The sequence below is a fragment of the Triticum urartu genome, chromosome 2A (assembly GCF_056163025.1).
Source record: "Triticum urartu cultivar PI428250 chromosome 2A, HENAU_Tu73, whole genome shotgun sequence".
Lineage (NCBI taxonomy): Eukaryota > Viridiplantae > Streptophyta > Magnoliopsida > Poales > Poaceae > Triticum > Triticum urartu.
In genome coordinates this window covers 36,389,655-36,403,898 of record NC_141874.1, presented here as the reverse complement: position 1 = coordinate 36,403,898, position 14,244 = coordinate 36,389,655, and the positions used below count along the sequence as shown (strand labels likewise).

At 44.9% G+C, this 14,244-nt stretch overlaps 2 pseudogenes; both read right to left on the bottom strand.

Annotated features, from left to right (window-relative positions):
• Window positions 1–14,244, bottom strand: part of LOC147983330 (F-box/LRR-repeat protein At3g26922-like) — a 48,339-nt pseudogene that overhangs the window by 17,875 nt on the left and 16,220 nt on the right.
• On the bottom strand, window positions 11,415–13,764 carry LOC147983331 (serine/threonine-protein phosphatase 7 long form homolog; annotated as a pseudogene).

Sequence of the window (14,244 nt, the reverse complement as noted above, 5' to 3'; positions counted from 1 at the left end):
CTCCCCTCCCCCTATATATACTTGAGGTATGGGGGCTGCCCAACATACGATTTGATCTCTCTCTTGGCGCAGCCCTACCCCTCTCCCTCCTCGTCTCTCATAGTGCTTGGCGAAGCCCTGCTGGAGTCCCGTGCTCCACCACCACCGCGCCGTCGTGCTGTTGCTGGACGGAGTCTTCCCAACCTCTCCTTCTCCCCTTGCTGGATCAAGGTGTGGGAGACGTCACCTGGCTGCACGTGTGTTGAACGCGGAGGCACCGTGGTTCGGCGCTTAGATCGGAATCAACCGCGATCTGAATCGCTACGAGCCCTGTTCAAGAATTCATCCGATTAACAAGTTAACTTGCCGATTAATCCCTACTCATAGGGTCCCCGAGTAGCCGATTACCTGATAAATCGTCCGATTAATTGATTAAATGGCCGATTAACTTGCCGATTAGCCTATTAATCCCCTACTCACCAGCCGACCGAGCAGCTACCAGTTAACGATTTCCTCAACAATGGCTACGAGTACGACTCCTTCATCCACGTTCTTGCAACGCTTCCGCTTAGCGATCTACAAGGGTATGTAGATGCACTCCCCTTCCCCTTGTTGCTAGATTACTCCATAGATTGATCTTGGTGATGCGTAGAAAGTTTTAAACTTATGCTACGATCCCCAACACTAGGGGTGGTGGGGAGGGAGAAGGGGTCGGAGGTGTTGGGGATGTCTCGGGTGGGGTGAGGGTAGGGTTGGTATCGGCTATGGCGGGTGTTAATGGTGGTGGTGGTGTGTTGTGTTTAGAAGGTAGGGGAGTATATAGTTGGAAAGGACGGGGAGAGGGGGTGTTTGTGGAGCTAGGGGTGTTTGATGGTGTAGTAGTGCGTTGTGAGAAAGGAAAAATGTGCTCAGCAAACGTGACATGATGAGAGACATGAACGTGTCTAGTGTGAAGGTCAAGACAGCGATAGCCTTTGTGCTCGTCAGAGAAGCCAAGAAAGGCACATGGGATAGAGTGTGGTGACAATTTATTTGCAGAAGTGGCGTAGGCATTGGGAAAACAGAGACAGTCAAAAATACGAACCGCGGAGTAGTCGGGATGGGAAAGAAAGAGGGAATAATAGGGAGTAGTGTTGGGTTTAGTTTTAGAAGGGCGAATGTTTAGAAGGAAGGTGGCCATGTGTAGGGCTTCAGCCCAAAACTTGGGAGGCATAGATGATTGAGGAGAGTGCGAACAATATCATTGAGGGTGCGAAGAGAATGTTCGGCTTTACCATTTTGAGGGGAGGTGTAGGGACATGAGAACCTTAGCAAGATGCCATGTTGTAAGAAGAAAGTACGATTTTTAATGTTAAAAAACTCGCGACCATTGTCACATTGGATAAAGCGAATAGGGAGGAAGAAGTGAACAGACACATAGCGTTGAAAATTAAGGAAGAGAGAATGGACCTCGGATTTGTTGCGTAGAGGGAAAGTCCAGACAAAGTGGGTGAAATCATCTAGGATAACAAGGTATTATTTAAAACCCGAAACACTTGCAATGGGAGAGGTCCATAATTAAATCACAATGTATTAATTCAAAGGGATAAGTGGTACAAGAGCTAGAGGAACTAAAGGGAAGACGCACATGTTTGCCTAATTGACATGACTCGCAAAACACAGAATTATGAGAGTCCCTATTACATGGTATGGTAAATTCACTAAGCATAGAAGCTAAGACGGCAGGGTTGGGATGGCCCAAGCGACGATGCCAGAGATCGACGGAGGCTAGCATGGATGTTGGAGGGGTGGCGGCAGGAACTCCATTAAGAGAATAAAGATCACCGGAGCTATTGAAGCGAGCGATCTCGGCCTTGGTCAGGTAATCCTTCACAGATAAACCAAAAGGGTCAAATTCAGTCGAAACTAGATTGTCGCAAGTAAACTGGCGAACAGAAATAAGATTTTTAATGAGGGCGGGTGCAACTAGAACATCACGAAGTAGAAGAGGTTTAGTGGAAGAGGGAATTTGAGCCTGACCAACACAATATATAGGAATAGATGATCCATCTCCAAGGGTAATGGAAGGGAAAGGAGATTTAGTGCAAGATGATAACCAATTACTAGATGCAGACATATGACTAGAGGCCCCTGAACCAAAGATCCAATCCGTACCTGAGTTTCCTTGTGTAGCAAAGTTATTCATGGCCTGGAGAAAAGCAGCTTGATCCCAGCTCGGCGTCGCAGGTGAGGGTGGCGTCGGGAGCAGTGCCGGCGGATATGATGGTGAAGGCAGTAGGGCTGGCTGGTGAGTGTAGTAGGCGCCGCTGTCAGTGGAGTAGTGACCATAAGGAACATACGTCGGGACAGCGTGAGAGGCATTGGCCGACTGTGGTGAGGGTGGCGTCGGGAGCAGGGCCGGCTGAGGTGTGTAGTAGGCGCCGCTGTCGGTGGTGCAATGGCCATAAGGAGCATACGTCGGGGCAGCGTGATAGGCATTGGCCGGCTGTCGGGGGTTGAGAACCCCGGGAGCACCAGTAGGCGGCCGAAGGCCGGGTTGCCAAGCACCTGAGTATGCCGGCGGAGCACCGAGGGTGGACGGAGCGGACCAGGGCATGGGCCATGCCTGAACGAGCCCCGTCCAAGGATCATGAGGAGGCCGCCATGCAACCGCAGATGGAGCACTGGTGGGTGGTGCACGACTTGGTGCTGGTGATGTCGTAGGTGGAACCGAACAAGTCGACGGCGGCCTGCAGATAGGGTTTTTGTCGTGGTAGTTCGGACTAGGGCGCCAACCTGGGGGGGTTGAGCAGATGACGATGCGGACGGCCCGGCGGCAGGAGCCGGCATGGAAGGCGACGCTGGTGTAGACGACAGAGGAGGACGAGCCGCAGCATGAAAGACTTTGGGGCGAGAGTCCTTGCGGGATTGTGTTTCCGCCACGAGTTGTAGTAGGGAACGAACTTCAGCGAAGGTAGGAGGAGGCCGTATCATCGGTATGAACGAGTCTTGCTTGTCAAAGTATTCGCTGAGGCCGACAACGACGATGTTGATTAGCTGTGAGTCGCTGACTGTATCGCCGAGTTCGCGGAGCTCATCGCCAATGGTCTTAACGCGCTGGCACTGATCCCCGGACTCCGATCAGTGCGATGACGATCCCCGGACTCCGATCCAGCAAAGTGTCGGGGAAGAGTTCCGTCAGCACAACGGCGTGGTGACGATCTTGATGTACCACAGCAGCAGGGCTTCGCCTAAACTCCGCTACAATATTATCGAGGACTATGGTGGCTGGGGGCACCGCACACGGCTAAGGAATAGATCACGTGGATCAACTTATGTGTTTCTGGGGTGCCTCTGCCTCAGTATATAAAGGAGCCAAGGGGGAGGGGGCCGCCGTCCAGGAGGAAGGCGCAGGAGGAGTCCTACTCCTACCGGGAGTAGGACTCCCCCCCCCAATCCTAGTTGGACTAGGATTCCCCGAGGGGGAAAGAGAGAGGGGGGCCGGCCACCTCTCCTAGTCCTAATAGGACTAGGGTAGGGGGGAGGCGCGCGACCAACTTGGGCTTCCCCTTTCTCCTTTCCACTAAAGCCCATTAAGGCCCATATGGCTCCCGGGGGGTTCCGGTAACCTCCCGGTACTCCGGTAAAATCCCGATTTCACCCGGAACACTTCCGATGTCCAAACATAGGCTTCCAATATATCAATCTTTATGTCTCGACCATTTCGAGACTCCTCGTCATGTCCGTGATCACATCCGGGACTCCGAACAACCTTCGGTACATCAAAATGCATAAACTCATAATATAACTGTCATCGTAACCTTAAGCGTGCGGACCCTACGGGTTCGAGAACAATGTAGACATGACCGAGACACATCTCCGGTCAATAACCAATAGAGGGACCTGGATGCCCATATTGGCTCCTACATATTCTACGAAGATCTTTATCGGTCAGACCGCATAACAACATACGTTGTTTCCTTTGTCATCGGTATGTTACTTGCCCGAGATTCGATCGTCGGTATTCCAATACCTAGTTCAATCTCGTTACCGGCAAGTCTCTTTACTCGTTCTGTAATACATCATCCCACATCTAACTCATTTAGTTGCAATGCTTGCAAGGCTTAAGTGATGTGCATTACCAAGAGGGCCCAGAGATACCTCTCCGACAATCGGAGTGACAAAACCTAATCTCGAAATATGCCAACCCAACATGTACCTTTGGAGACACCTATAGTACTCCTTTATAATCACCCAGTTGCGTTGTGACGTTTGGTAGTACCCAAAGTGTTCCTCCGGTAAACGGGAGTTGCATAATCTCATAGTTATTGGAACATGTATAACTCATGAAGAAAGCAATAGCAACATACTAAACGATCGGGTGCTAAGCTAATGGAATGGGTCATGTCAATCAGATCATTCAACTAATGATGTGACCTCATTAATCAAATAACAACTCTTTGTCTATGGTTAGGAAACATAACCATCTTTGATTAACGAGCTAGTCAAGTAGAGGCATACTAGTGACACTCTGTTTGTCTATGTATTCACACATGTATTATGTTTCCGGTTAATACAATTCTAGCATGAATAATAAACATTTATCATGAAATAAGGAAATAAATAATAACTTTATTATTGCCTCTAGGGCATATTTCCTTTAGTCTCCCACTTGCACTAGAGTCAATAATCTAGTTCACATCACCATGTGATTTACAGCAATAGTTCACATCACCATGTGATTAACACCCATAGTTCACATCGATATGTGATCAACACCCAAAAGGGTTTACTAGAGTCAGTAATCTAGTTCACATCGCTATGTGATTAACACCCAAAGAGTACTAAGGTGTGATCATGTTTTGCTTGTGAGATAATTTTAGTCACCGGGTCTGTTATATTCAGATCCGTAAGTATTTTGCGAATTCTATGTCTACAATGCTCTGCACGGAGCTACACTAGCTAATTGCTCCCAATTTCAATATGTATCTAGATCGAGACTTAGAGTCATCCAGATCTGTGTCAAAACTTGCATCGACGTAACTTTTTACGACGAACCTTTTTGTCACCTCCATAATTGAGAAATATTTCCTTATTCCACTAAGGACAATTTTGACCGCTGTCCAGTGATCTACTCTTAGATCACTATTGTACTCCCTTGCTTAACACAGTGTAGGGTATACAATAGATCTGGTACACAACATGGCATACTTTATAGAACCTATGGCTGAGGCATAGGGAATGACTTTCATTCTCTTTCTATCTTCTGCCGTGGTCGGGCTTTGAGTCTTACTCAATTTCACACCTTGTAACACAGCCAATAACTCTTTCTTTGACTGTTCCAATTTTTGAACTACTTCAAAATATTGTCAAGGTATGTACTCATTGAAAAAAAACTTATCAAGTCTCTTGATCTATCTCTATAGATCTTGATGCTTAATATGTAAGCAGCTTCACCGAGGTCTTTCTTTCAAAAAGTTCTTTCAAAACACTCCTTTATGCTTTGCAGAATAATTCTACATTATTTCCGATCAACAATATGTCATTCACATATACTTATCAGAAATGTTGTAGTGCTCCCACTCACTTTCTTGTAAATACAGGCTTCATCGCAAGTCTGTATAAAACTATATGCTTTGATCAACTTATCAAAGCGTATATTCCAACTCCGAGATGCTTGCACCAGTCCATAGATGGATCGCTGGAGCTTGCATATTTTGTTAGCACCTTTGGGATTGACAAAACCTTCTGGTTGCATCATATACAACTCTTAATAAATCCATTAAGGAATGCAGTTTTGTTTATCCATTTGCCAGATTTCATAAAATGCGGCAATTACTAACATGATTCGGAAAGATTTAAGCATCGCTACGGGTGAGAAGGTCTCATCGTAGTCAATCCCTTGAACTTGCCGAAACCCTTTTGCGACAAGTCGAGCTTTGTAGACAGTAACACTACTATCAGCATCCGTCTTCCTCTTGAAGATCCATTTATTTTCTATGGTTTGCCGATCATCGGGAAAATCCATCAAAGTCCATACTTTGTTCTCATACATGGATCATATCTCAGATTTCATGGCCTCAAACCATTTTGCGGAATCTGGGCTCATCATCGCTTCCTCATAGTTTGCAAGTTCGTCATGGTCTAGTAACATGACTTCCAGAACAGGATTACCGTACCACTCTGGTGCGGATCTCACTCTGGTTTACCTACGAGATTCAGTAGTAACTTGATCTGAAGTTTCATGATCATCATCATTAGCTTCCTCACTAATTGGTGTAGGTGTCACAGAAACCGGTTTCTGTGATGTACTAATTTCCAATAAGGCAGGAGGTACAGTTACCTCATCAAGTTCTACTCACTTCTTTCGAGAGAAACTCCTTCTCTAGAAAAACTCCGAATTTAGCAACAAAAGTCTTGCCTTCGGATTTGTGATAGAAGGTGTACCCAACAGTCTCCTTTGGGTATCCTATGAAGACATATTTCTCTGATTTGGGTTTGAGCTTATTAGGATGAAACTTTTTCATATAAGCATCACAACCCCAAACTTTAAGAAACGACAACTTTGGTTTCTTGCCAAACCATAGTTCAGATTGTGTCGTCTCAACGGACTTAGATGGTGCCCTATTTAACGTGAATGCAGTTGTCTCTAATGCATAACCCCAAAACGATAGTGGTAGATCGGTAAGAGACATCATAGATCGCACTATATCCAATAAAGTACGGTTATGACGTTCGGACACACCATTACACTATGGTGTTCCAGGTGGCGTGAGTAGTGAAACTATTTCACATTGTTTTAAACTGAAGGCCAAACTCGTAACTCAAATACTATTCTCTACAATCAAATCGTAGGAACTTTATTTTCCTTTTACGATGATTTTTCACTTCACTCTGAAATTCTTTGAACTTTTCAAATGTTTCAGACTTATGTTTCATCAAGTAGATATACTCATATCCGCCCAAATCATCTGTGAAATTCAGAAAATAACGATACTTTCCGTGAGCCTTAACACTCATCGGACCGCATACATCAGTATGTATTATTCCAATAAGTTAGTTGCTCGCTCCGGAGAACGGAGTCTTAGTCATCTTGCCCATGAGGCATGGTTCGCAATCATCAAGTGATTCATAATCAAGTGATTCCAAAATCCCATCAGCATGGAGCTTCTTCATGCGCTTTACACCAATATGACCTAAACGGCAGTGCCACAAATAAGTTGCACTATCATTATTAACTTTGCATCTTTTGGTTTCAATATTATGATTATGTGTATCACTACGATCGAGATCCAGCGAACTATTTTCATTGGGTGTGTAACCATATAAGGTTTTATTCATGTAAACAGAACAACAATTTATTCTCTTACTTAAAGGAATAACCGTATTACAATAAACATGATCAAATAATATTCATGCTTAACGCAAACACCAAATAACACTTATTCAGGTTCAACACTAATCCCGAAAGTATAGGGAGTGTGCGATGATGATCATATCAATCTTGGAACCACTTCCAACACACATCGTCACTTTACCCTTAACTAGTCTCTGTTTATTCTGCAACTCCCGTTTCGAGTTACTAATCTTAGCAACTGAACTAGTATCAAATACTAAGGGGTTGCTATAAACACTAGTAAAGTACACATCAGTAGCATGTATATCAAATATACTTATGTTCACTTTGCCATCCTTCTTATCTGCCAATCACTTGGGGTAGTTCCGCTTCCAGTGACCAGTCCCTTTGCAGTAGAAACACTTAGTCTTAGGCTTAGGACCAGACTTGGGCTTCTTCACTTGAGCAACAACTTGCTTGCCGTTCTTTTTGAAGTTCCCCTTCTTCCCTTTGCCCTTTTCTTGAAACTAGTGATCTTGTCAACCATCAACACTTGATGCTCTTTCTTGATTTCTACCTTCATCGATTTCATCATCATGAAAAGCTCGGGATTCGTTTTCGTCATCCCTTGCATACTATAGTTCATCACGAAGTTCTACTAACTTGGTGATGGTGACTAGAGAATTCTGTCAATCACTATCTTATCTGGAAGATTAACTCCCACTTGATTCAAGCGATTGTAGTACCCAGACAATCTGAGCACATGCTCACTAGTTGAGCGATTCTCCTCCATATTTTAGCTATAGAACTTGTTGGAGACTTCATATCTCTCAACTCGGGTATTTGCTTGAAATATTAACTTCAAATCCTGGAACATCTCATATGGTCCATGACGTTCAAAACGTCTTTGAAGTCCCGATTCTAAGCCGTTAAGCATGGTGCACTAAACTATCAAGTAGTCATCATATTTAGCTAGCCAAACGTTCATAACGTCAGCATTTTCTCCTGCAATAGGTCTATCACCTAGCGGTACATCAAGGACATAATTCCTCTGTGCAGCAATGAGGATAAACCTCAGATCACGGATCCAATCCGCATCATTGCTACTAACATCTTTCAACACAATTTTTCTCTAGGAACATATCAAAATAAACATATGAAAGCAATAACGCGAGCTATTGATCTACAACATAATTTGCATAATACTACCAGGACTAAGTTCATGATAAATTTAAGTTCAATTAATCATATTACTTAAGAACTCCCACTTAGATAGACATCCCTCTAATCCTCTAAGTGATCACGTGATCCAAATCAACTAAACCATGTCCGATCATCACGTGAGATGGAGTAGTTTCATTGGTGAACATCGCTATGTTGATCATATCTACTATATGATTCACGCTCGACCTTTCGGTCTCCGTGTTCCGAGGCCATATCTATATATGCTTGGCTCGTCAAGTATAACCTGAGTATTCCGCGTGTGCAACTGTTTTGCACCCGTTGTATTTGAACGTAGAACCTATCACACCCGATCATCACGTGGTGTCTCAGCACGAAGAACTTTCGCAACGGTGCATACTCAGGGAGAACACTTCTTGATAATTAGTGAGAGATCATCTTAAAATGCTACCGTCAAACTAAGCAAAATAAGATGTATAAAAGATAAACATCATATGCAATCAAAATATGTGACATGATATGGCCATCATCATCTTGCGCCTTTGATTTCCATCTCCAAAGTACTGTTATGATCTCTATCAACACCGGCATGACACCATGATCTCCATCATCTTGATCTATATCAATGTGTCGTCACGTGGTCGTCTCGCCAACAATTGCTCTTGCAACTATTTCTATCGCAGAGCGATAAAGTAAAGCAGTTATTGGGCGCTTGCATCTTATGCAATAGAGAGACAACCATAAGGATTTTGCCAGTTGCCGATAACTTCAACAAAACATGATCATCTCATACAACAACTTATATCTCATCACGTCTTGACCATATCACATCACAACATGCCCTGCAAAAACAAGTTAGACGTCCTCTACTTTGTTGTTGCAAGTTTTACGTGGCTGCACGTCGGGAGAACCGGTCTCGCGTAAGCGTACGCGTAATGTCGGCCCGGGCCGCTTCATCCAACAATACCGCCGAACCAAAGTATGACATGCTGGTAAGCAGTATGACTTATATCGCCCACAACTCACTTGTGTTCTACTCGTGCATATAACATCAACATATAAAACCTAGGCTCGGATGCCACTGTTGGGGAACGTAGTAATTTCAAAAAAATTCCCACGCACACGCAAGATCATGGTGATGCATAGAAACGAGGGGAGAGTGTGATCTACATACCTAGTAGATCGACAACGGAAGCGTTTGGTTGATGTAGTCGTACGTCTTCACGATCCAACCGATCAAGCTCCGAAACTACGGCACCTCCGAGTTCGAGCACACGTTCAGCTCGATGACGATCCCCGGATTCCGATCCAGCAAAGTGTCAGGGAAGAGTTCCGTCAGCACAACGGTGTGGTGACGATCTTGATGTACCACAACAGCAGGGCTTCGCCTAAACTCCGCTACAGTATTATCGAGGACTATGGTGGCTGGGGGCACCCCACACGGCTAAGAAATAGATCACGTGGATCAACATATGTGTTTCTGGGGTGCCTCTGCCTCAGTATATAAAGGAGCCAAGGGGGATGGGGCCGCCGGCCAGGAGGAAGGCGCAGGAGGAGTCCTACTCCTACCGGGAGTAGGACTCCCCCCCCCCAATCCTAGTTGGACTAGGATTCCCCGAGGGGGAAAGAGAGAGAGGGGGGCCGGCCACCTCTCCTAGTCCTAATAGGACTAGGGGAGGGGGGAGGCGCGCCGCCACCTTGGGCTGCCCCTTTCTCCTTTCCACTAAAGCCCATTAAGGCCCATATGGCTCCCGGGGGGTTCCGGTAACCTCCCGGTACTCCGGTAAAATCCCGATTTCACCCGGAACACTTCCGATGTCCAAACATAGGCTTCCAATATATCAATCTTTATGTCTCAACCATTTAGAGACTCCTCGTCATGTCCGTGATCACATCCGGGACTCCGAACAACCTTCGGTACATCAAAATGCATAAACTCATAATATAACTGTCATCGTAACCTTAAGCGTGCGGACCCTACGGGTTCGAGAACAATGTAGACATGACCGAGACACGTCTCCGGTCAATAACCAATAGCGGGACCTGGATGCCCATATTGGCTCCTACATATTCTACGAAGATCTTTATCGGTCAGACCGCATAACAAAAACGTTGTTCCCTTTGTCATCGGTATGTTACTTGCCCGAGATTCGATCGTCGGTATTCCAATACCTAGTTCAATCTCGTTACCGGCAAGTCTCTTTACTCGTTCTGTAATACATCATCCCGCATCTAACTCATTTAGTTCAATGCTTGCAAGGCTTAAGTGATGTGCATTACCGAGAGGGCCCAGAGATACCTCTCCGACAATCGGAGTGACAAAACCTAATCTAGAAATACGCCAACCCAACATGTACCTTTGGAGACACCTGTAGTACTCCTTTATAATCACCCAGTTACGTTGTGACGTTTGGTAGTACCCAAAGTGTTCCTCCGGTAAACGGGAGTTGCATAATCTCATAGTTATAGGAACATGTATAAGTCATGAAGAAAGCAATAGCAACATACTAAACGATCGGGTGCTAAGCTAATGGAATGGGTCATGTCAATCAGATCATTCAACTAATGATGTGACCTCGTTAATCAAATAACAACTCTTTGTCTATGGTTAGGAAACATAACCATCTTTGATTAACGAGCTAGTCAAGTAGAGGCATACTAGTGACACTCTGTTTGTCTATGTATTCACACATGTATTATGTTTCCGGTTAATACAATTCTAGCATGAATAATAAACATTTATCATGAAATAAGGAAATAAATAATAACTTTATTATTGCCTCTAGGGCATATTTCCTTCATCATACACCAAGTTTTGCTGATGCTTCAAGTACATCAAGTTCACCACAAATGCATCAAGTTTCACCACAAATACATAGTTCACCACAAATGCATCTAGTTTCATACATAGTTCACCACAAAGTTGAAGACAAATGCATTATTTCCTTCCTTTCCCCCTCTTAGCTGGTGCAGCATCCTTCCCCTTCACTAAGCGCCTTCTCCTCTGCAGCGGCACCTCCACCTCCTCTTCCTCCTCCTCCTCTGAGGCGGCCTCGATCACTGGGTCCTTACGTGCCTTCCTTGCGTATTTGCCCGGAGTATACTTTCCACGCCTTTGACTAGGCTGAGGCGCATCGGGCATCTGCGAGGTGTTAATCTCATCATGCGTCTGTTCATCCCCCTCCTCCTCCATGTCATCAACCGATTCTTCGCCTTGCTGTTGAGTGCCGCTGGATGATGATCTCGACCTCGAAGCTATAGGGACGGCGACATCGGTGGAGCGGCAGCCTAGTAGAGCACCAAGACCACGTGCCCAAGACTTGCTCTGCTATGAAATTGACATATCATGAAGTAAGGAGATATGCCTAAAAAATGTGTATGAAAAACAAATTATCAAATGTCATACCTCAACAAAAGCATTAAGCTTATTGTACGACTCTTCACCTGGAGGGTACTTGAGTGCCTCACCGGCGTCGTTCACATGCTTCGAGAGCTCGTTTTGCTGTTGGACACAATAGGACAAATCATTTTGGCACAATGTAGGCAAGCATATAGATATAACGGTAACTTACCACAAAGCGGATAATTGGCGCCAATTCATACCGTCTACCATCTCTAATAAGCATGTTGTACTCCATATTGGCCATCCGATCAAAACCTGGATTAGGTTCATGTAATATGTCCCCTGGCTGAAATACGGGTGCGTTAAGTTGAGTACGGGCAACAGAACGAAACCACACAAGATAATTGTTGAATGCTTCCGTATCAAAAGGCCGCAGGCGAGGCTTAGAAGTCGATTGACGCAATGAAAGCTCAATCTTATTGAGCTTGTGCTTGAACTCCTAGATATACATGTCATGCTCTCGATCCCATTTTTTATACGCTTCTGCTTCATCTTGTCAAGACTGCATAGCATTTGACAATTGCATTTTTGTTAGTATTTTGAAAACAATGGAGAAAGCATTAGTCGCCGCTAAGCACTTACCTATGCAAATGTAGCGAAGTGTCCTTGTACTTCGGTGGGGTCTCTTGAAATAAGCCAAACTGTGTCATAACTCATTGTGGCTGATAAAACTCAACAGCATAATAACAAATCAACGGGCAACACATCCGCCATAAGTGTGCTTCCTATAGACACTTTGGGTTAAGTCTGAAAGTAATAAAACCAGCTCCCCTACCAATATTGCCCTCCGTTCCGTATGGTTCCCAGGTAACCTATAAACAAAGATTAAGAAAAAACTACATTGTTAGTATGAATTTTGGAAAACCGAACAAACCGAAGAGACGAAGCAAGAGGCTACTAAGATACCTGCTCCGGGGTCATGATGTCAAGCTCGTTGCAGTAGTGCAAATACATAGTCTTTGAACTGCCAACAAAACCTTCAACCTTGGCCCACTTATATGCCCATGTAGGCATACGGTCCGGGTCATGACGATCATCCCACCAGTCGTAAGCCTTTGGTGTCGGCCGCCCCACTGGCAAGTGCCCGCAACTCCAGATCGATAATAGAAGCATCGGACCACCGATGTTGGCTTCCTTTGACTCTACAATGTTTCTTGGATTCGCGCCCCTACGACACGCCTCATCCAGCTACACACAAACAAGAAATATGTCATTACAAACTAGAGAAAATTTCTACATGGTGAACACAATATTATAAGAAAAACTACTTACCTGACGATACAAATAAGCCAATGCCGCCGTACCCCAACTGAGTCCATGCTCCCACCCAGCAAACAGCTTAAGCCACATAAAGAAAGCGTTCACGCCAGTGCCGTCAGAGAAAAGAGTCCGGCTGACTACATACCACAAGTATGCCCTGGTATACTGCTGCACTGTTTCAGCGTCCGCATCAGCCGGGCATCCCCCTGGCTCCCTCCCTATGAGTCCAACCATAATCTCACGCCATCCATCTAAATCTGTGCTAAGACAAATAGGCTTTCCTTTGATGGGAAGTGCAGTGATCAGAGAAACATCCTGCAAAGTGACAGTCATCTCCCCAGCATAGAAGTGAAAAGTATGTGTCTCAGGGCGCCATCGGTCAACGAGTGTCGTGATCGCACAAGGGTTCATCTTCGGCATCGAACGAGACACGAGTGAGATGAAAGGGAGAAGCCCGGTCTTCCGGATATACTCCGTGTATCGCTCGTCATACTGCCATGAACGAGACACGAGTGTCATGAACCGAACCGGACCTCAGGTGAAGCTGATCAAAAACCCTTCCTTCATCTGCCATGAACCGTCCACGATGCAATTGACCATATGATGGATGGATAAGAGAAGCCATCCTGCAAATTACAAATGTATATGGTAAGCCCCTTTGTCATTTGCAAATATCTGCATTAGTGCAAAAACATACATACATGTGCAAAATTTCTACACTAATTCTTCTTCCATACACCATATATGTGCATATAATTTTCTACAACATAATACACCAGATATTTGCACTAATTCTTCCATACACCATATATATGTGCGTGCATATCCTAACCAAATTCATAGCACTTTCATAATAAACCTATATCATACATATTGTAAGCCATACATATCCTAAATCACACTAATCCCTACATTATCACAGCAAAATCCACTATACATTTCAACAAAAAGATGAACTAGGGTTTCACCCAAATCAATCAAATGGAGAGATTTCAACCAATAGATAGAGGGGAAAGGGAGGAGAATACCTTCAGGATTCGAAGGGAAACCGGATCCACCGATCTTCGGCTCTGATCCGCAGCTCTAGAGTGGGGAGAGGGAGGGG